General features: G+C 44.9%; 1 protein-coding gene and 1 long non-coding RNA gene across 3 annotated transcripts in view; one reads left to right on the plus strand and one right to left on the minus strand.

Annotated features, from left to right (window-relative positions):
- Nucleotides 1–23,521, minus strand: part of MAML3 (mastermind like transcriptional coactivator 3) — a 529,880-nt gene that overhangs the window by 72,954 nt on the left and 433,405 nt on the right. The window lies entirely within an intron of this gene.
- The window catches only part of LOC146862174 (uncharacterized), a 66,927-nt gene that overhangs the window by 38,151 nt on the left and 5,255 nt on the right, over nt 1–23,521 (plus strand). The window contains exon 3 of the long non-coding RNA XR_014978106.1: nt 21,314–21,400. This is a non-coding gene — a long non-coding RNA (uncharacterized LOC146862174). The remainder of the gene's footprint in view (nt 1–21,313; nt 21,401–23,521) is intronic.

Raw genomic sequence — 23,521 nt, forward strand, 5'->3', positions numbered from 1 at the left:
ACTTGACCCGAATCCAATCAGGTATCAGAGCGCTTTACATAGCACCAGTTACGACTCTTCTCATATTGTCCCTCTTTCTCCCACACGGTCTTCTCTACCTACCATCTCTCTATACTTATCACTACCACACTTCCAGGGCACAAGTCCTAAAAAAAGAAGTGGGGGAGACTGACCTTGTTGGGCAGTATACAAGTGACATCACGACGCGTGACATCACGCAGCATGACATTACATGTGGTATCACAGGAATTGACATCATAGGAAGTGGCATCACAAGCCACGACTTTAATATGTACATGTGATGTAAAGCGCTCGGACACTCTGCTATGGGATGAGTAGCACTATACAAAAAAATAGTGGTTCTTAAATTATTTCAACGCCTCCTCAGGCGTAGTAAGCGCTATATAAATTACATTTAGTATTATGTAAATACTGTGAGAGACCAACACATCTGACATTCTTACAGTGCATACATATCTAGTAAACAGAGCCTGAACAAAGTGAAAAGCTGCCTCTCTTAAGTATGTGTGAAGTGCTAACCTTTGTCTCCCCTCTGCTGCATTTGCTTCTAGGTGGGATTCTCCTGCCTACTCCCAGCCAGGAGACTCAAACAAAAGGAGGCCTGATGACCCCTCAAATTCGGCCTTTGTTTATGGGCCCAGCAGGAGTCTAATATAAGAAAGCCCTGGCCCAGCCTGCAGTTTGTTACTTGTTGCAGATAGAAAGCAGACAACGTGCAGGTGCTGCTGAAAGTGTCCCAGTGTTTGGAAATTACAACTGGATGAGTTAGCACATTATTTAGTGGGGCCCAAATCTTGGCAGGGTGGGCGGCGTTCACCCTGTGAAAATAGTGGGTGGATGCTGCTCACTTGCGTGTACCTCCGACTCGTGCCCTGTGCACTTCCCTACCCATCTACCATTTGCCGCAGTGGGCTCGCCTATTTTCACATGCTGTATATTATGGTGGATAGAAGGAAAATACTAATGGGAATGAAAGTTTAACCGGCAAATGGATGACGAAGACTGGCACAAAGCCCCTCGATGCAAGTCTTTTTTTATTCATTATTGTTTTATAACTTGGAATAGAGTTGTCAGGTACAGAAAGAGGCGAGATGAAGAGAGGAAGTAGGGAGGGTTGGTTGAAATAGATGACATGCAGAGATAGATGACATTAGAGAGGGGAAAGTAATGATAGCAAGAGAAAAAGAGGTGAAAAAGAGTAAAAGCAGAGAAAAAGAGGTGGCAAGTAATGCATAAGGTTTTGAAAAAGGTGACAGAGGGAACAACGATAGAAAGTGAGAGTAGAGATAGAAAGTGAGGTACTGATCAAACTGCAAGGTAAACGGAGGTTATGTAGTGAGAGAAAGGTAGTGTAGAGAGAGATGAGATGCTGAGAGATGTGAGGTAGAGAAAGAGGAGGTAGAGAGGTTGGTGACGTAGATAAAGTTGAGATACACATATGTAGAGAGAGTGGTAAAGAGAAAGGGTGAGGTGAAAGAGATGAGGTGAAGTAAGTAGATCAACAAAGGACAGAAAAATAATTTTTCTACCGTAATTGCCTCAACTGCCTGTAAACATGAAGGTTACTGCTGGTAGGCTGGGCCTGTGAAAACTGCATAACCCAATTCCTAACTAAAACATAATCTGTCTTTTATACACACTGCTGTTTTACTATGGGCCTTCAGTCACAATCACTTTACAAGGGGGGTCCTTACAAGGTGAGGGCAATTGCCCATGCGTTGGGCCGTCAGTCCAGGGAGTGTGATGCACTGTTCAGTCTTGAAATTCTTCGTTGAGGGGTTACCCCTGGAATTTTCAGTAGCTATTTTGAGGTGTCAGCAGGCAGCAATCTAAGCTTTTAGAAGAGTCCGGTCAGGGGTGCATCTTCTGAATCTTTTGACCTGTAGACTCCTTTAATCTGGTGGCCCATGGAAGTGGTCTCCAGTCCTGGATGCTCAGGAGAAGACTTTGTTCAGCTGTTAGCACACTGGTGTTCCAGCACTTTATGAAAACCAGTTATTATTGTCCTACCTATTTGGTTGGGTATCTGCAACCAGGAAGATTAAAGGAAACAATGTTTTGGCTAGAACCACCATAGGTTCATATCATCATGGGCCCAGGTTCATGATGTAATACGTCTAGTACAGGCTCTACATTCTCTTTCTTGCCACATGCACCTAGACCCAGTCCAAGGTTAATGGAAAGTAGATAAAAATATATGCATCGCCTGCAGATATTTGAGGAGGAATGGGCTGTGAGTCCATATAATCAAGGTCAGACATATTAGGAGTTTTAGTGAATGTTGTGAACAGCAGTCTGGGTTCAAGAACAGGATGTAAGTCTTAACGCTGGGGATTAGGAGGGAAATGCATCTCTATTGTCTCTCACTGCTAACACAAGTGTTATGAAAACATAAATGCACCATACAGTCCTAATTCAGCAATGGAATTCATTCTTCAGCCAGCAAGACAGTGAATGGCCGTTTATAATTTTGGGTCATCTTGGCAGAAGGTTGTGCCTCTCCAAAGGCAGCAACTGGAATGAGGAACTAACAGAAAGGAGCTATAAGCAGAGGCCTCCCCCTTTCAGTAGACATGTACGGTAATATTTTAGCCAGAGTTGCATAACCATGGCAGAGCCACTTGACAAAATCCCCATTTGGTCATAAGGTGGTAAATTTAATTACTGGGTACTGCATCCTGCCAATTCTTAGGTCGAGCCCACTAAACAGCGTATGCTTTGTCAGTTGGGAGACATATTGTGGGCTTACCAGGAACATACAGGGGCTTGGAGCCAACCTATTGCTTACCATTGTTTGGATTACTGGTCAATCTCATTTGCCCAATTCCTATTTGTGTCTTATCTTGTCAGTCTTACGTTTGTACCACCCATGGAGCATAGCCTCTTTACCATCTCTTTTGATTGGCTACCTTCTAAGCTTCAACTGCCTGTTTTTCAAGCACTATATTTTTTTTAAGTCATTGTGGAGTGTATGTGCTATCCAGCTATCTCCCTCATGTACTTCTCTCACCCTGCACTCCTTGCTACTCAGTGTCACTGATGGTGCTCGCTTCCATCAGCCCCGTCCATGTTGTGTCCCTCCCCGTTGCTTTGGCCCATGTGCTACTCCCTGCTCACTCCATGTTGCTCTCTCCTCCCCACCCTGCCCTGTGTTGCTTTCCCTCACCTCTGCACTTCTTCTCTTACACCTGTAGATTCCCCTCCTCATCTCCACCTTCCGTATTGCTTCCTCCCCCATGCCCTCCGCATTGCTTCCCTCCACCTTGGCCCTCTTTCTCTGTCGCCCATTGCGTTTCCTCCCCACCCTCTGTGTGGCTTCTTCCCACCCGCACCCTCCTTCTCTGTCACTCAGTGCTTCTCCTCGCTTTCCACTGTTGCTTCTCTGCAACCCGTGTTGCTTCTCCCCACTAGTGCCCTCCATGTTATCCCCCCACACACACAGGTGTGCTTCCTAAAAAAAAAAACGCTTTCGCACCTTTTCATTTTTAATTGCCACACCAACTCAGGTTGGCAAAATTTTACACCATAAGAGGATGCATCATTTTGTAGGTGTGCGTGCCTACAAAATGAGGCGGCCAGCCACGTTATAGGCTTTTTCCCATTATTTAACATTTGGGGAAGCTGTAAAGTGTGGCTAAAAACAGTGACAAAGCCAATAGGCCTCAATGGAGAGACTTACTGGTTTTGACGATACTGGTTTAAACTGCTAAGAGACGATTTTCCACTCGCAAATGGTTACTTGCAAGGCCTAAATTCAATGTTTGCTATGATAAAGTAGGTGTCAAAATAGGTTGCCTGTTTGCATGTGACTGTTACTTTGAGAATACAACCCCATCGATAAACATATGGCAGGCTTCCTCAAACGCAAAGAAGCTCATTTCTCAAGCGTTATAGTAATTCCGATATGTGCCGCTCTGAAGATGTGGCATAATCGCTGTCACACTCGCAAAAGAGGAAAAAAGCAAATCTTCATGTTGTTCATAGACACTCGTGCAGTTTCTAGAGTGAATTAAGCTGTAGGGTCCAGGGAGTTGGCAGTGTAAAGTAGTGGGCTCTAGGCCCACATACTTTGGAATAAGGCACACAGAACCAGTGGTATATGGTACGGAAACTGGCTCGGGGCAAGTGCGCCCGGCTCCTTTTATTAGCAGGGTCACCTGATCTGTGACGCCTGTGATAGGTGGGTGTAGAATGTAGGAACACCAAAATCCTGAAAACGATCACATGTCCAGCAGGACGCTACAGGCAGCTGTCGGCACTTGCATCGGATGCACGATGCTTCGCTCTACCACAGGCCTACCCCGAAGAATGGTACTGCAGGCACTTTGGGGGGGCGGGGGTTGTATGTAGACCAGGGCCACCTCTATATCTTTGTTACTGGAAAAAAACTGCAATCTGTTTGGTAAAGTTCCCCTCAGATCTTAACATACTTTATTTGCTACAGTAAAAGCAGTTAATGGGCACCAGCCTAGCTCTGAGGCGGCAGGCCCGGGCTGACAGCCAGCCTCTGCTACACTGCTGTGTGCTTGGCGTGTGCTCGCACACACGGTACTCTGGCGCGCAGATGTGGAGAGCCTCTCGAGGGCCTCGCAGTCATGGGAGAGATGGATTACCCGCCAGGCCGCACGAGCAGCAGCCAGCACCAGGCGCCCTCACTAATCCACTCTCAGAGGATGTCGGGTGACAGCCCAGGCTGCTGGACGCCGCTTTACCAGGCGGATGGCTTCTGAGGGACAGCCCCCGGTTTATGCACCGAGTGGTCGGGCTGAAAGAGCCGAAGGGCAGGCAGGACTTCCACCGCCTTCACTTCCACACCCTTCTCCAAGCCACGCTCGTAGACGTTATTCAGAACCATTACAAGACCATGTCGCGCTCAAGAAACCAGCATTCTGCAAATCAGAGCCCACCTGTGTCATTTTATCAAATACGTAATAAACACGAGTGTGACATAGGGCGTGGCTGCCCCTGCGGTGCCGGAGGAGGTCTCGCCTTTTGAGGATGGGGAGGCCTTTAGTATATAGACTTTGGATTGAGGAGAGATGTGGGAGTCGTGGGGTAGCCCCTTACCACCTACACAGGGAGAACCCCATCAGTTTGCGTTACACCCCTGAATTATCACTAGCAGAGATAGTTCTTTGTGACCACCGCACTTGTGCGCGCTGTGCAGTTTGATTGACAGTGGACAATACACGCGGCCGTAAGAATTCCCTTCAATACTCATGTGCGTCACCTTTTCCCACATTTAATCTTTGGCACTTTCCAAAGATCTCGTCCTATAGGTGAGCCCCCCACATGCCCGCATCACTTAACCCCATCACAGATTTTCCCATTCCATAATCACTTTCCAGAGAATCACACTTGGAATTGGAGAACCAGGTCTTTGGCTGCACTTATTTACATAAAGAAGATAATCATCTATATATCACTAACTGTAAACACATCACATGAATACATACAATCGATAAATACATCTCACTATTCTTCCCCTGTTCAGACTCACTGTTGGCCACTCAGGTGGCCCTTCAGCACCCTCCGATTTTGTTTGGGGGTCCTGCCATCTTTCGTAGGCAGCCCGACTCTTTTCTCCACAATGCAAAGTCACCTGCTCCCCAGACCACGGGGCGTCTGGTCCAATTTATAAGCCGAGCCCCTAGTCAAACCATGCCAAAGCCAACCCTAGAAGGGATCAACCTTCTTCCATCCACCCCCGGAACCTTAGGGAGAGTTACTGGTCCATGACTTGGTGTATTGGCGATACCCCATCTCCCCGGTATTGTGACAAAGTACCCGTGAGAGGTCATAAGGACAGTCGCTGTAGAGTCAACCACCAAACCGCCCAAGCAAGTGAAGAAGCAATCTGCCTATGGCAAGGGCGAGGTACTGCAAAGTCTGGATCCAGCAGAAGGGATGTCAGGAGGCAAAAAGGCCACTACCATGGCAACCCCACAGCCCCACCCTCTACTCAGGAAGGGTAGCCAGGCCTTTTTGCTTGCTTACGCCTCACGCTGGCTCGCTCCCTGCAAAATTCAAAAGATGCTAATACAGTAAGTGTCGGGGGCCACCAGGCCGTAAGTCTCCGGTTGCTAAACTTTTGGACCGCTGGGAGTTGTTTTGCATCCATCTCCCTCACCATCTGTCTACTTGTCTCCCAAAAAGTCTGTCTACACTTACCTTGCAACTTACCCTCTAAATATCCAAAATGTGTCCCACAGATTACGACTGGATCATGTGCCCTGAAAACCTTGCTCTCCCTACAAAAAATATTTAATCACCATTGATTTTAATGGCCTCAATCGGGTAAACCACTAAAAATCAATCTCATTGGAGATTGAAAACATGGAGAGGTATATCTACACAGCAATTTACTCGTAGAGATTTAAAGAATGCGGGCAGGCATGTGAGGGCCTCATGGCACTGAAGAGGAGATCCAGTTTTAGACTATACAGCATCGACAATGCAGCTATCGGGAGACACGGTTCTAAGTTATAATACTCATCAGCGAAGATAACCTTCAGGAAGTACAGGATCAAGAGACAGATTTAACAATTGTAATACAAATTCAGAGCAGGCTTTTTTCAGCGAGTGTATCTAACTATCAAACTCGATCTCTTCTATCTGCCCTTCTTTAGCTGACTTTAATCAGCTATCTCTGTATGAATTAGTCTATCTATCCCATGCATACATATGTTTACCTCCAGTCTCTCGGTCTGATCTACGCATTTCTGTCTGCCTTGCAGTCTGACTACCACACAGTCTGCCTTGTTGGCTACCTGCCCGCGCTAAGCCAGCACGTCTATCTAGCTCAATTCTCTTTTCCTCAGCCCATCTGTTGCCTCACTTCTTCTTCCGGTTTTCATCATCTCTAGCACTCTCCGCCGACTTTTTCGTTTTTTCCCCCACATCAATCTCTTCCAATTCTAGCTACAATGTTGTTTGTCTTTCTGCATAAGTCTGTCAGCTTTCCTTGTCTTCAAGTGCCTTTACTCTGTCTACCTCATATCTATCTGTTTACATATCTACCCCAGTATACTACAACATGCACCAAGCACTGCACACACCTTCACACTTAGCTTGAACATGCTCACCATTTTCCATAAAAACATCACACAGTGAAATGCTATTTCATGAAGTTGGCATAGTCGTCACAAGCGCATAACTACCACCATAAATAATACGTAAACAAGAAGCCTCAGGAGGTGCAGCCTTCCAAGCTTAAAATTTCAGGGCAGTCTTGGGCCCACTAGGGTTCTTTTGGCCTTCTGGACCCTCCCCCACTTCTCAGTGGGCGATTTGGAAAAAGTGTGCTGCTGATGATACCAGGCCAGTCAAGCAGAGAAAAGCTCAATAACACCAGTCCACAAATTTAAGGATGGAAGTTCCTGTGTTGCTCACAAGATAAGCACTACAAAGAACGGTATTTCCAGGGAGCTTCCGTGGGTGCCAGCCCATGGCCAGCTCCAGCAGCACCACCTATTTATTTGAATGAGGAACTGTAGCTGGTGTCCCCTACAACGGATCTGAATCCCTCCTTCACACTTATGGTCGACCACCAGGCTGGTTAAGTGGGCCAGGGGATCTTTGAATAATGAATCAGTTCTTAAGCATGCTAGCAACCTAGTTTTCTGTCAGTGAGAAGGCCAATTCAATTTAGAGGCCTCAAGGGTGATTTAAATACACACACAATATATATATATATATATATATATTCACTGAAAAAACCATAGGTTTCACACATGTTATAGTTAGCGGAAATTTTACTGATAAAAAAACCAATGAAATTCCCCCGTTATAGTTAGTGCAGGCAACTATAACTCACGCGACCGCAATCCTCTGCTGATGCTAATACTGTATTTAGACACTTATTTGCCCATGTCTTCTTCCATAAATTTTTAGCTATACATATATTACAAATATTTTTTTTTTCATAAAGACACATATGTCATCAGCAGAAGATTGCGGTCGCGTGAGTTATAGTTGACTGCACTAACTATAACGGGGGAATTTCATTGGTTTTTTATCAGTAAAATTTCCGCTAACTATAACATGTGTGAAACCTATGGTTTTTTCAGTGAATTTGCAAGGTTTTTTAAATGCTAATTCCTAACTATAACGTGTGTGAAACCTATGGTTTTTTCAGTGAATTTGTACGTTTTTTTAAATGCTAAGTTACTTTACGCCGTTCGTGGCGTGCGCGCCCACTTCACGCAGTTCGTTCCGTGCGCGCACGGTGCGCTTCGCGCACCGTGCGCGCACAGTGAGCACGCGGTGCGCTTTGCGCACCGCGCGCCCACTTTACGCAGTTAGTGCCGTGCACGCACGGTGGGCACGCGGTGCGCTATGCGCACCGCGTGCCCACGTTACGCTGGATGGGCCATGTACGCACGATGTGCTTCGCGCACCGTCCGCACACGGAGGACATATTATGCGCTTCGTTGAGAAAGGTTATCTATTAAAAGTTCACAATGCCACATATGCCATGCACGAATGGTGCCCTTCAGGCACCTTTTGCACACGGGGTAGGGAAAGTGTGGATATTGTTTTTTTTTATTATTTATTTTTGACCGTACGCGTACGGTAAGCGCAATCGGCGTTTTATCAAAAAAAACAAAAATGTATTTTTGCCCTTGGGGGTTCTTTGGGGACACCCTAACCATGGCTAGGTGGTGAGGAGCTGTCTAGCCTGTCCCTTTTCATGTTATCCAACTTTGTTTTTCCTCCCCTCCTCTGAGTGCGAGAGAGAAAATGGCGGCCGACACTTCCTGGTTTCGACCGATTCGAATGTTTACTAAGATCTAACAGCCAATCAGAATCGTGCTTGCGCACGGCACCGTACGCGTACGGTAAGCTTACCGTAAGCGCACGGTAAGCGCACGGAGCGCGCTTACAGATATATATTGATTTAAATGCTATTTTCTCAGGACCTACTGAACAGATTTACGCCAGACCTACAAAAGGCACTTCCTTGACCTGTAGACTACCTCTCTGCCAAATTTCAAGTAACTCTGTTCAGCCGTTCGGGCTGTAGCTGTGTCTAAAGGTCCTATGGAAAAATGCATGGGGAAAACGCGTTTTGGGACCCCCCTTTTTTCTCAGCCCGCGCTTGACGAATCCCCCCCGAGACTTTCAGGGTAGGAGCGGAGCGTAGCGCCCCATTAGTTTTGAAAATTTCGCGAGGATTCGTCGACCGGCGCCAAAGTTATTCCAAATAGAATGTTGCGGATTTCCTATGGAAACAGGGTCCTAACTATAACTATCTACTGGCGACCGCCAGTAGATAATATATATATATATCTCTCTCTCACCCTTTTTTCTACCAAGCTACCTGGTTTCAAACCTTAGTTGTGCTCTCTTGCACTCTGGCCCGCTGACAAACTACGGGATAAGGTAGATACGTGACATGGCATACATGATGCATTTTAACATTCTGTAGGGCTGATAGTGCTTAATTTGTAAAATAATACGTGCTGAAGCCCAAAGTTTCGTTCAGAATACTGCAGCCAGCGGTATCGAATGCTGGAGTGCCAAATACCAAGGCTGCCTAGTCTTGCTTAAATGTAAAGGTGACTGTAAACAAAGCCACTGTAATTAGACTGTGACCCAAAGTATTACAGAATAGATGAGAAATCCCAACATCACTTTTGCCTTCAAATATAAGACAGTGCATATGCTATGTAGCACTTTCTGACATAAAAATTGGGACCACAGTTTAGTCATATCTCCTATCTTTGCTTCTAAAATTGTACTGAATGTTCTGGATTATTTTGCCTTCCATCGATTTCATAGTAACGACCCTGCCTCTAGAGTCAAGAGAACCAAGAAAATAACTTGGTTATCCTGTTGGGGTGCAATAGTACCAGATGCCCCGTGACACAGGTACAAGAAATTACTCACCATGGATACTGCCCAATTACTACTGACTGACCCAGACCTTAAAGAGAATACAGAGAGAAGTGTGGCAGACTGACTCCAGAGCACGGGGCTCACGATTCGATCCGTGGCACCGGCGGCAGCTCAGCCCAGCACCATGTGACTCTGGGCAATAGCTCGCTAAATATTCCCGACGGCCCCCCAGCGCCTCGAGACCCCTATGGGTGATGAGTTTGCTCTTTACAAATACCGGGTTAAAGAAAATACACCAAAGCAACTCAGGAAAATGTTCCTAAACTGGCTTTTTTCTCCAAGGGTCCACAAACAATCTGATCAACGTCAAATTAATGATGTAAAAAAGAGACTGTCGGAATAAAAAAACCCTTATGAAATGCAAAACCCTGACGAAGTGAACAAACAAAAAGCGGTCTGCACTCTTGAGGGGGGAGAGAGGAGCCAGTTTATCAGGTGGCTTATGTCTTCAGGGCGGTCACAGACCAACTTCTTTGAGTGGAGAATCATATGCCTGAAATCCAATCCAGGGGACCTATTACACATAGGGCGCACTTTCCCTGTTTGCTCCGCAGTGCACATTAAAACAGGTGTGCCGGGAGCAAACAGGGAAAGTGCACCCTATTACATTGAAGGTGCTTCCCCCAAGGCAGCCGTGAACTTGTTCTGCCCTGGGGACAGCGCATTCAAGTGAAAAACGGAGCTGCTTTCAAGCAGCCGCTCTGTGTTTCACTGTACAGGCAGCAACCTGCCTGCACTTTTAAGAGGGAAGCGAGGTACGTTTGTTGGCGGGTGAAGCGATTAACTGCACCTGCCTGCACAGGGATGTCGGGGGGGGGGGGGGGGGGGGGAAATTGATAGGGCCCCCTTTTCCCCCTCCATAGGGCTGCCATTAAGGGGCGCACTGACAGTGCACCTCCTGACAGCTTCTTTGCCGCTGTGCCCACATCTATAATACAGCGTGGACGCAGAGCAAAGGGGATTCCCTCATTTGCATGGGGCCACACCCCCATGCAAATAAGGGAACATCCTCTGGTGATAGCCCCAGTGCTATATGTGCGCCTGCGCTATCTGTATTACAGACAGGGCCGCACAAGCGTCTGCGGCCCATTCTGTAATACCAAAGTGCCCTGGGGGTGGCGCAAAGCGGGCACCCATGCCCATTGGTCACCGGGGCACTTTCCATAATACAGCCCCAGGAATACAGCGCTTTCCCAGCACAGTAAAGCCTGAATATTGTTCTACCTTCCTGAAGGGGTTTGGGGGGAGATGAGCGTCACAACTCAATTCTATTTCTTGTGTCGCCTAGCTATCAGTGAGCTCTCCTGCCTGCCTCTCTCCCCACCTGTTATCCTGCCCGTCATCAGTCTGCTCGTCCACTCTGAATTCCCTGCTTCTTCAAAGCGCTGGTCCGACAGTGCAGGCTGCCGTGTCCCGCGCTGGCCAGGTTTTTTTTGCACGTGGCTCTCCGAGGCCGCCTTTTGCTGCATTCGTGATGCAGTCTGGGGGAGGGGAGAAAGGGGCGAGGATCTCTCCTCACTTCCAGTGTACACAGCAGAAGCCTCATAAATCCAACTAATAGATAATTTATAAGCCTCTCAGATCTATAACGGTCGTTTCTCCTGGTCCAAGAACCCTGCCTGACAATTTAATGTGCAAAATGGATTTGGCAATTCCTTTTGTTTCAGCTGGGAAGAGAATACAGGGCATTAATGACCATGTGCGTTTAATTCCCGGGGCCTGCCTCCATGCTTTGTGTGCCTCGCCTTTATTCTCAGCAGCGCCGAGTTATTAATTTCTGTCATCGAATAATTCGCATGTCACGTTTTGGTCTGAACAGAGATGTAATTTCATCTGGGGGCGAGGCTTGCACTGTATACGTAGTTAAAATAACTAGAACACACGTGCGTTGAAGGTTTTACTGCACTAACGCGCCAGTACCAGTTGGTACACCTGCTCCTTCGGTGTTGACTTCCGCCTCACCGTGTCCTTCACAGATGTACGCTTTGGTGGATGCTGGTCCGCAATGACTCGCTATTCCATCATCTACCGGTTCAATACCTATTACAGTCTTCCTTGTATTTTTTGAAGTGCAAGTGGGCGGCGGGGAGAGATATCAGAAATTATCTCTGTATCATGTGGTTAAACCCAAGGCCAGATATCCAGGCAGACAGCCGGCCTCAAGAACATTTTGTTCCAGAAAAAAAGCACTCATCACGTCATCAGAAGGGTTTTTTGTTCCAATGCCGGGTCTGGAAGGCGGTTTTCATTTCACCGGCTGCGATGACGCTTTTACAGACGCCCTTGTCCTGAAAGAGGGAGCACGCACTGTATACGCAGACCTTGCGTCAAGCCGTTACGTGATTCACCGCCTCCCCCACCCCCCCTCAAGTGAGATCCAGATAAGAGGAGTAAAATATGAGCATTCAGTAAGGAGACGAGGTCAAGGATTGTTAAACCCAAAGTTCAAGCGGAAATGGGTATGCTGTTAAACATGATTTAGGGGTGCCCACTTATTCAAGCATACTGGTGAGGAGTCCATGCTATTCTGCAAAGAATAACTGAAATCCTGCTTTTACTGGACCCCAGGTGTGTTCTGGGCATAATTTAGGGATGGCCTGGGTCAAGTTAAGTGGGGACTAGTTGTTGCTCTATATGGGCCACGTAGAGGCTTAAAAGGACATCGCTAGGCATTGGCAAGCACCAGCTGTCCCCGTGACTGCGGAGTGGCTTGGGAGCGTGGACCAGTGTGCCTCAGGTTAGGGATCCATCCACAAAACCCTGGCCTGCCACACAAAGCACAAGAAAATATAGGGCAAACGGTTGAAACGCCAACATGGCTTCCTACCTCTCACATCTAACTGGTTGAGATATGATTGGCGTAACACGGCTAGTATCAATGGTTGTACGACGGTACAACACAGGGAAATACATCGTATGCCTTTGCCACGCATTTTTTAGCCCGCATGTTTTTACCGCGAATGTGCATTTACAATGCATGCCAATACCACGCATTGTTTTTAGATTTAAAAACAATGTATTTGTGGGGGGAGAACCCCCCCCAACTGATCTTAAATGCGTGGTATTGGCATGCAGTTTAAATGCATATTTGTGGTAAAAATATGTGTGCTAAAAAATGCGTGGTAAAACCCTATCTGGTGGAGACTTTTTAAGAGGGTGTCGTGCGACACGGTGTCGAAAGCTGCAGGAGGTCGAGGAGGATTAGTGCAGCAGCTTCTATCAGGTCTAGGATAGACCTGATGTCGTTGGTGGCAGCGATTAGGGCGGTTTCTGTTCTGTGGTTTGACCGGAACCACGATTAGGAGGGGTCTAGGAGGTCATTGCTATCTAGGTAGTTAGTGAGTTGGTAGTTATTCGCCTTTTCCAGGGCTCTGATAGGAAAATAGAGCAGAGAGATGGGCCTGTGGAGAGTTTTGTGAGGAGTGGCTTGACTTCAGCACGTTTCCATTCCTCTGGGAAAGTGTCAGAAGGTGGTGTTGAGGATGGTGGTAATAGGCGCTACTCGATTATCTAATTTCCAGTCCACTTATATCCACATTACATCAAAGATCGACACATCAGCTTCTGATATCTATTTACGTGAAGCGCAAGTCCCTGCAAAATGAACCATGTCACATGGTCATCAAACATCCATTGAGTGCCTATGTACCTTATACCAATGACACAACTTCACTCAAGCTTCCATTATTGAAGAATTCTATTAATGACCATACCAACAAATCACATTCCTTGTCAGTTAATTGAGAATGCACTTTGTTGGTATGGTTAATAATAGAATTCTTCAATAATGGATGCTTGTGTGAAGTTGCGTTATTGGTATAAGATACGCAGGTACTCAATGGATGTTTCGGGGACCACGTCACATGGTTCATTTTGCAGGTTATTGTGCTTCTTGTTAATAGATATCAAAAGATGCTCATGTGTCGATCTTTGATGTAATGTGGATATAAGTGGACTGAAAATGGAATAAGTGTGTAAAGTCGTAGATATTTTAATTTTCTTTGTAATAGGTTTTGGGGATCATTTAATAATTTTTATTGCAATAATGTATTTATACAGTGGCTCCCTTTCAAATGGGTTTTTGGGTTTTAAATGTATGTATATTTACAATATATTATATATATGACCGATTGAAATAAGATTTGTCCTAAGTATTGAAAGGCCAATACTTTTTAGGAATATTTAATTAAGAATGACATTTTGAGTTCTGAAACAGAATATCTTGTATAAATCTGTACAAATTAGAATATGGACTTTGAGATAGAAGATAGTGCACTTCGGACAAATGTTCATAATGGTATCACTAAAATATAATTTATTTTTTGTAACGTTTTATTAAAGTTTTTTTTAAAAATCAATGAGCCAACTTCTCCACTTCATTGCTAAGTGAATTTAGAACGATTATTTGCAAATCATCTGTTTGAGATTGAATGAAATATTCATGTGCAATTGGTCTAAGCATTTCTTTTTGACAAAAGGGATAACACTATTTGGTTTGTGTCTTAGAGTGCAGTAACTCACTTTATTGGGGACGTATCTTTAAATGATGAATTTAATCTTCTAATTGTATTGGTAAATGTGCTGCTTTTTGTTTTATGACAGCCCTGAGGTAGTCCCTCTTTTTTCCTCAGGACAAAACGTGTTGGCTGTATTCCTCATTTGACTGTAAAATGAAAAAAAATGATTCATTTGGAAGTATATTGAGTGTTTTGGACTCATGAGTTCTTTAGAATAACTTTGCTTATGATATATGAATGGACCTCACTGGATGTTTGCTAATTATGTGGTGTGTCCTTCCACTAGTTTCCTTTGATCGCAAAACATTTTGCCTTTGCCCTCCACTTTTTGCTATATTTGTTTTGTTGGCTTTAGGACTCTCTCCACTTTACCACAGATAACCAATGCTAAAGTGCTTGTGCTCTCCCCTTAAAACATAGTAAGACTGGTATATCCCCAACTTAATTTACTTGTACGTCCCTCGTAAAGTAGAACTACATGAGCCCAGGGCCTGAAAATGAAATGCTACTAATGGGACTGCAGCACTGATTGTGCCACCCAATTAAATAGCATGTCTTAGGCCCAGCCATTGGAGCCTGTGAGTGTGTAGTTTTGAACTTCTATTTCGTCCTGGCAAAGTAAACCCTTTGCCTAGGCCCAAACCCTCCTTTTTAATACATATAAGTCACCCCTAGTGTAGGCCATGTGCAGCCTAGAGTGAAGGGTGCAATGCATTTGAAAAAGTAGGACATGTATTTTTAAGTTTTACATGTTCTGGTGCTGAAAATCTCTTACATTCGTTTTTCACTACTGCAAGGCCTACGTCTTCCATAGGATTACATTGGAATTACCTTACTACATTTTATAAGTGTAGCTTTCAATTGGGAACTTGTAACTCCATATTTGGTGTCTCTGTAAATACATTTTAAAACCCTAACTTATGGTGAAGTCAGATTTTAAATTACAATTCTAAAAATGAAAGTTTTAAAAAGTTTGTGCGTGCGGGAGACAGAATGGAAATGTTGAGCTGTTTCTGAAAGGTGGAAGTTATAAGGAGAACGACAGACTGACCGCTGCACTATTCACATTGCACGAACAGTGGAAGACACCCAGGCTGGCCAGATAATTCATGCAATTTGTAGCACATGCCTACAGTGGGTAGACAGTCTGTAAACACTGCAATATTTCTATTACAAGTATGGTGTAGGCATAAAGACCGTGTGAATAAATGGATCGGTTGTCGGGATTTTTACACGCCAACAGGATGAGTGCGCTGTAAGTGTAAGAGAAACTTTTCTGGGCATAATGATACTTTCTGCTTTTCCCAAGGGAAAAACTAGCATAGGAATGCCTCTTGTCGCAGCTCATATTTCCTTTAAAAACATGACACAGTGCTTGTTTTTATGCAAATCAACATTCCACCATGTAGAACGAAGGGGTACTACCACTTCCACATGGTTCCACAACAGCTATTACATCCATATTGTGTAGCTATTTTCCTAACATTCACCCACAAGCATGGAGATGAACATAAGGTCAGGCAAAGACTCCTGCCTTTTTGCCTTGCTTATTTTTGTCTGAGAATGTTTTTTGCATGAATACACGTCACAAACGAGTAGGCCGGCAACAGTGTTGGGAGGCTGCCAGGCCAGGTAAAAGCACACACTGCACCAGCAGTCCGTGGCACAGAAGAGGTCTACTTATTATAAGGTGGTGCACATTGTGCAAGAACAGAATGCCTTCAGCCAGTCAGGTAAATCAATGGCGGAAGTGGGCTGACCTTTTGCTCCATGATGTATGCTGTAGCGAGTGGAAGCAAAATGAGAACAACACTTGAGCAGAGCAATTGATGAAGAGGGCAGACTGAAAGCACCTCCATCTAAGTATATACAGTATATATATATTTACTAAAACAAAAGGCCTTGGCTAATTTAAGATCTAAAATTACTTAATCTTGAACACTTACGCCAGCTCAACGCACCGCTGGTGACCTGCTGCTTCAAGTGATAGAAGAATTTATGGGGAAAATGTGTTTAGTCTTATCTTTGGGAGATGACCTTCAGCCCGTTATCTTAACTCAGCCTCTCTGCACCACTGTATCAACCTTATTGAGACCCTTCACCCCTCCACATCACCTGCATCTCACCTCAATGACCTGTATTATTACCTGCTACAATAAACTAAGGTCACTGCATGCAGCAGTTGGCCCCAAGATTTTGCTACAACATCCCACATTTCCTTGACGTGTTGCCTTAATCCACCACACTGCCATCTGATTTAAGAACTTTTAGTTCCGACAACCATCATGTTTAGAAACAACACCTTCTGGCGTAATTTCCGGCAGACTCTATATCAAAACTTAAAATTTCTGTAAGTCCCTTTGACTGGGTTCCTCGGCTGTTTGTCATTTAGAAAGTGCACAAGGAGGGCTCGTTGAAATTGAGTTGTTCGGTGCTATATAAATATCCTGATAGTAGTAGTGAATAACAGTGTGGGCATTTTCTTGTTTCTATCTTACAGTGTGTGGTTTAGTTGATTCACTATGTTTTGTGGTGTGGGGGCATCTGGCACGAGCTTATGCGAGTGGGGGCAAGTGAAGGAACTTGCACTCTTGTTGGCTGGGATTGTTTTTTTTCTTTTATTTATGTATTCAGACAGATTTGTATAGCACACTGCATACCCGAGCTGGTTCCAGGGGCAGAGAGAGAATGGAGAAGAGAGGTGAGACGGAGAAGGGAGGTGAGACGGAGAAGGGAGTAGAAGAAATACGTTTTCAGTGTTTCCTGGCAGTGAAAAAGTTGCTAGTGAAGCCCAGTTGGATTAACAGTGATTGTTCTGTGCAGGAGTTTGCGGGGAAAACATTCCATATGAATTAGCTAGATAGTTGCATAAATGAACTTAATTGAGATTTGTGTGTTAACATACTGTTTTTCTTATGTTTTCCGTGTACCTTTTGTACGTGGGAGACTGGTTCAAGCAGGAAATATCCAGAAGACTACCACCTTGGGCAGGTGTACTGCATGCCTCAAGTACAGTATCAACACCGACGACCACCCCCAACTATTGAACAGGTTTCTTGTATGACGTTATGTACACTCGGGCATGCATACCTCACGTACAATTTTCACGAACACAACCAACAAAATTTAATTTGCGTAATACTTCTACTTTTTGCGAAGACACCTGGGAGGAAAAACATTTCGCCCACCTCTAATAAATCGCACATGTATTAAAAAGTGACCCTTATGTCGGAAATACAAAAAAAATGCATGTTTACCATCATGCCTCATAATAGTGCCACAGCATTTGCACCATGCGTATGTAGATGGGCTCGTTCATAACTGGGCCTTCTTGCACCTATGGTAAGGCAGCACGAGACACGTCTGCTGTAATAATTATTACACCCGGCTCTGCTCGCAGTACCTGGGAACTGTAGACTGCCTCCTTAGCCGCCGCTGGCAGCGAGATCTGACAATCTGACAGTCTCCTGGAAGAGAATGCTGTCAAGGTCGGCTGACGTGACCCTTCAATGCGCGCCTCAGTATTCACGTTTGAGACAATCACGTCAGCGCGCCAGGAACCACCTGCTAACGGAGCACTGAGCACGCTGGCCAATGGGGCGCGCGCGAGGGCAGTGCGCACTCTCCAACAAAGGCGTCCAAACCCCAAAAACTAAGGAGTTGCACAACTTTCAGAATAGTAACACCTGCAAGAATTTTAACCCATTTTGAAGCACTTCTGTGCATTGGAATGCACACTGATATGCCTTTGAACCTCACAACAGGTTTGACATGCTGTAAATAACCGAGGTTCTTCATTAACTTGAACTCCACTTATATCATCGCAGAAGCATGAAAGGCAGTCAGCAGGGACTAAACCCATGTCCTGGGATGCAAGTTGTACGCAATTTCAGCTGCAGGCCGGTGACACACTGAGCTATATCTTCCGTAATAACTATATTCTTAGTCCTGCACTATGCAGTGGTGTTGAGGAGAAGATGAAGACCTACTGAAAGGAAATACATATCTGCAAATACACCGAATTTCTATTTTATGGCTCGCCAGGAGAAGGGGCTGGCGTTGGCAACAGTACTGCTCTCACCTGTACTCATGGACGGCCACCTGTAGTCGTATCACGACTTCCTGTGAGATAGCATGCACATGGCTTTGCTTGCTAGCATCACCACAGCCCAAAGAATGCCAAGAGATTTTTTCTCCAAATGACATAGCTTTGACATCTCATTGGCCTGCTCTGTCCTCATTGTCTTTAAATTCATGGCTTCTGCTTTGTGTAACCTAGGACTGACTGTTCCAACTAAGCATCGTTGATGGACAGTATGTATCCCATCCTTAGCGCTATTAATAGGAAGCACAATTGTATTAATCTGTAGATCCTACTATTTCCAGTTCCAGTTCCTCCAACAACGTACATGCCAAAAGACCGGATTCAGATGGGCGACTCCGGATTTGTTATTCAAAAATGGCTTTATTTTATCTGTCTTCCGCCTGTAATTGCCTCTGCTTCAATAGAAGTCAAAGGGAAAAAATACTTTCCCCGATTTTTATTTCAAAATCTCCCACGTTCCTGTTCTAAAATGTTGGCATATATGCAACTATTCACAAGTGGCCGCCTAGCCCCTACTGTTCTGAAATACGTTGCTCTGTCTATTCCAGTCTATGTCCTGAGGATAGAGCAACCACAGGCTGCCCCCACCGCAGTGCTCCTGAACTCGCACGTGATATGACGAACGGAACCGCAAAGAACTTCAATGATGACCTAACTGGTGATATCACACTATGACATCACAGATCTGTAAATGGTCACACTTTTACAAATATGTAGGTTGACATTGGAAATGTGTAGCCCTTTCCAGTTTATGATCTCAACATGGTAATCAAACTAGATATGAACAGTGGCTCACCATTGGTTAGAAAATAACCGAACCCACTTTCCTGCACAATGGAATTCTCTCTGGAGGTTAGTTTCCCTCATAGGTTTAAAAAAGTTATACTTAAGTGGGCATTTTCTTGCCAATGATGTGGGTATGTCCTTAGAATGTATAAACAGGAATCATATTATGGGAGATCTTGATTGCCTACAGAAAGTGCAACAAAAGTGAGGCTTTAGAACAGACTTGAGCCTGATGTAATCACATTAGGATTATAGAGCTAACAGGGGGAGGTTCCTTTAAATCCTGTTTAAACAGTTTACATATGATCTGACATTGATTACTGATCAATCTGCTGCAATAAAAACGAGCAAAGCTCAGAGTGACAGAATGTCCTGTCTACAACCAAAGTCACTTCAATCTGAGGAAGCAGGTGAGGGACAGAGGACACCGCTGGAGACGGGATTACACTCCTGTGGGTAAGGATATGTGTAGAAGACTCCTGCAAATTGTTAAGCGGAAATTCTAATAGGAAAGAAAAAGTATTTTGCCGATTTGTAATTTCCAATCCAACAATGTTCATAAAGAGCTTTATGCCGTGTTCGACCGCATGAACTCCACACGAACACCAGCATCAGGGGTGCTATCGTGGCTTCAGATCGAATCGAATCTGATAGGCAACCGTGAGTCACAGTGGTGCCTTACCCATACGACGTTCCATACCCTCGCTAGAGATTCTGGAGAGGTTCTTCCATGCCCGTTCCCTAGGTTATGCCCCGTTACACCCCAGTTCCTGTGCCATGTCTGGAACCTGAGACAACAGGGTACACTCATCACGATATATCTGTAAGTTGTTTATGCTCCCACTTGATGTATCACCAGAATATACAGATATTATGTACCACCATGGAATATACAGTCTAACCTCACTATTCGATAACTTTGTATGATGTACGATGTGTGAAATATGAAAATGGCAATAAAAATATGTTTTAAAAAAAAGAGCTTTATGCCGTGTTAACTGAGAAGCAAATTTGTGTTGTTTTATCTCCCTTAATGACTGCCTTTTGAAAACCCCTTAAATTCACAAGTTACGGTTAGCTAGGCAAACATAACTCCCCTAACTCACTGCCCGTAATCAATGCACCAAATGACATCAATTATCACATTAGAATTAACATCGTTTAAAACATTACTGAAGCTGTACATGATTGTCTGTTTACACATCTGTTGACTGATAGAGTAAACACAGCCTTGTTTTGATGTATGCAATCCTCTATACGGACATAGGCATGGCTGCAAGCCTAAACCAATGGCCATGCTTAAATAGTGGGGGTAGGTGCACTAAGCATGGATCTGTGCCCAGAGTTCAGTGCGTCAGTGGGCACGTTCGATGGCTGGTTGAACAGGCTCTGGAGGAAGTGACACTGAGCACAAGTTCTGGCTAATGGCCATGCCTTGCACCAAGAGCCACTTGGGAAGGGGAAAAAGTTAAGCCCAGAAGGACTTTGCGGCTGGAATCCTGAGCGCAAAGTGTGGTTGAAGGGCAAGCAGTGCGGCTCAAGTCTACTGACCTTAATTAAAGTTTGACTGCAAAAGGCTCTGGGAAGAGGTGAGTGTAGGGCCCCAGGTCAAGTTCCCTGCTCAGATTTTACAGCTTTAAGAAAAAAATCGAACCTACAGCCCTTAAGGGATAGGGGCGTTGAGTGCTGGTTCTAGCTGGCAGCTAGGGCCTGTATGCAGAGCTGCTAACATGGGCCAAAGTTTTAGATCAGTACAATCTTGGGTGGCAGAGTGCTGATCCACTTGAGCGATAGAATTGATAATGTCAGTGGTTATGTAAGGTTACAAGTGCCACCATTTGTGATGCATCAGTGCTATATGTAGAGGCATGAGCAGTACAGTGAGGTAATATGGTGGCTTAGCTAACAAAAATATGCACATCTGTGGAGGGTTTTGAAAACTTCTATTTTCTACACTTTTGTTAAAACACACATTGTTTTGCAGGCAAAAGGCTGAGGACTGCTGCAGAGACGTCAGGGAAACCTAACAACTGTCTGGAAGATGACAAAAGGCTTACTAGATAAGTGTCAGGTAAGGACACTGTTGAATCCAAATACAGTATTACATTTGGTCATGAATGGTGCCCCATAGTATGTCTGTATTTATAAAGTATGCCCATTGCATCCTTGTTTCTTAAAGAAAAGGAAGACTGCTACCAAAAGAAATAGGCATTTGTAGAGCGCACTACGTCCTCCCCGAGGTATCATGCTACTGCCAGTGCTTATAGCCAGGGAATGGTGTCACAAGGGCTTCCAGAGTGAAGTGCGCTACTGCAAGAATAGCCAAGTTTTTAAACCCTTTCGTAAGGCAAGATGGTTAAAGATTATTCTGAGATAATGCAGGAACTGGTTCAATTAATTTTTGTGTCATGATTAGCAAAAAAGCTCAGTGCCACTTCTGGGGCATCGAGAAGTCGAGATAACCAAAAGATTAGAGGAGGTGGAATGGAGCCAGTGAGATGGTAGGTATCTCTAAAATTTGTCTGAAATAAAAATGGGGTCAAGATTGTATACTGCCTTGTGGCAGATACAGAAAGATTTTTAAAAAGAATATGCCTAGCTACTGGGAGTGCAATGTTCTGAGGTGGCCTAATTTGTGTGTTTGCCACCGTGGGTGCCCAAGATGTAGGCGAGCAGCCATTTTTTAAATGATGTGAAGAGGCTGTACACATTTCTTGGTAGTCAAAGGTAAGCAGCATTCACACACACTAACCCTGAAGAGAAAAATGCCTGAGTGATAGTTTTCCTTACAGAGAGAGAGGTAATAATAAAATAACTTTGTTCAGGGTCACAAGAGCCAAGTATCTGAGGGACACCCCTTCCCCAGTTTGGGAATTGAAAGAAAGTAAACTGTAGTAGTTATTCCAAGGTTCTTCACTTGTTGCACCGGAGTTGGTGGCAAGTCCATGCAGGCTGGCCACAAGAGGTCTGACCAGCTTTAAGCTGGTGAAACAAAAAGGACAGCTTTGGCTTTGTTTAGTCTGAGATGATTAGAATTCACCCAAACTGTAGTATCCTTAAGACAGTGCTGAAAGTGGGACTGGAGATTAGCGGATGCCTAATGAAAACAGTAATTTGCATTGTAGCCAGGGGCGGCTCCTCCGCAATAGCGGAGAAGTGTCGCCCCACTGGCTCAGAGCCGGCAAGTGAAAAATAGGCATAGGAGGGGGAGGAGGAGTGCTATGTGCACTTTTAAGTCCACATAAGTGTTTGCCCAGCTGTCTCAGGCCAGCCAATCACACAAGTGCACATAGGTTTCTCCAGCCCGGCTGTATTGAGCAGCTGAGCTGGAGAAACACCACATCTCCCTGACCTGAGCGGAGAATCTTCCAGCCTGCTCCGGCCAATCCCCATGCTACTCTCATAGAAGAGCAGCGCTGGGAGTGCACAGGGAGTCTGTGATGCTGCCCCAGTGCCTGCTGGGACAAGAAAATTCACAGAGTCGTGATGCGATGCTGGAGGTGGCTGGCAGGTTAAAGTGTTTTTTATTCTTTTTTAATTATTACATTATTACCCCCCAGCGCGTTCCCCCTCCCATGCTCCCCCTCCACCTGCCCCCACCACTGCTTTGTGTCAGCCGCCACTGGTTGTAGCAGTAATAAAGTACGATGTAATCCAACTCAAGCCTGCTTGAGCCGGATCATATTGTGTATTACTATGCAGGTAGGTACAAAGTTGTGAGTTGACTGCAGCCTCCAGGAATTTAGAGATAACTTACAGTAAAGAAATAAGATAATAGTTAGTCAGCACAGAGCAGTATGACATATGTTTCTTAAGGAGGGGCAAAAGCACCGCTTCTTTCAGGCAATCGGGAACAAATTAGGAGGCTAAGGAAGAATTCTATAAATATGAGATCAGTGTCCTAGCCTTTCTAAAGATTTTAAAAGGACAGGCATCCAAAGGGGATCCAGAAGGAGCTGAATCCAACTTTGTGGCTATAAAATCTTCAGCAATCGGCAGGAAGCAGAACAGAGTAGCTTCCTTTGATCCACAGGATAAAGAGCTGAGGGAGACAGACAGACCTCAACCTGGGAAGAACCTGGGAAAAAAGGATGCAATTACTGTGCCAAACTTGGTATTGTTAAAAGTTTAAGCTCTTCACATAGTTTACCCAAGACTGGTATAGGACCTGATAAGCAAGAATCCAAAATGT

This window comes from Triturus cristatus, chromosome 2_2 (genome assembly GCF_964204655.1).
Source record: "Triturus cristatus chromosome 2_2, aTriCri1.1, whole genome shotgun sequence".
Taxonomy (NCBI): Eukaryota; Metazoa; Chordata; class Amphibia; order Caudata; family Salamandridae; genus Triturus; species Triturus cristatus.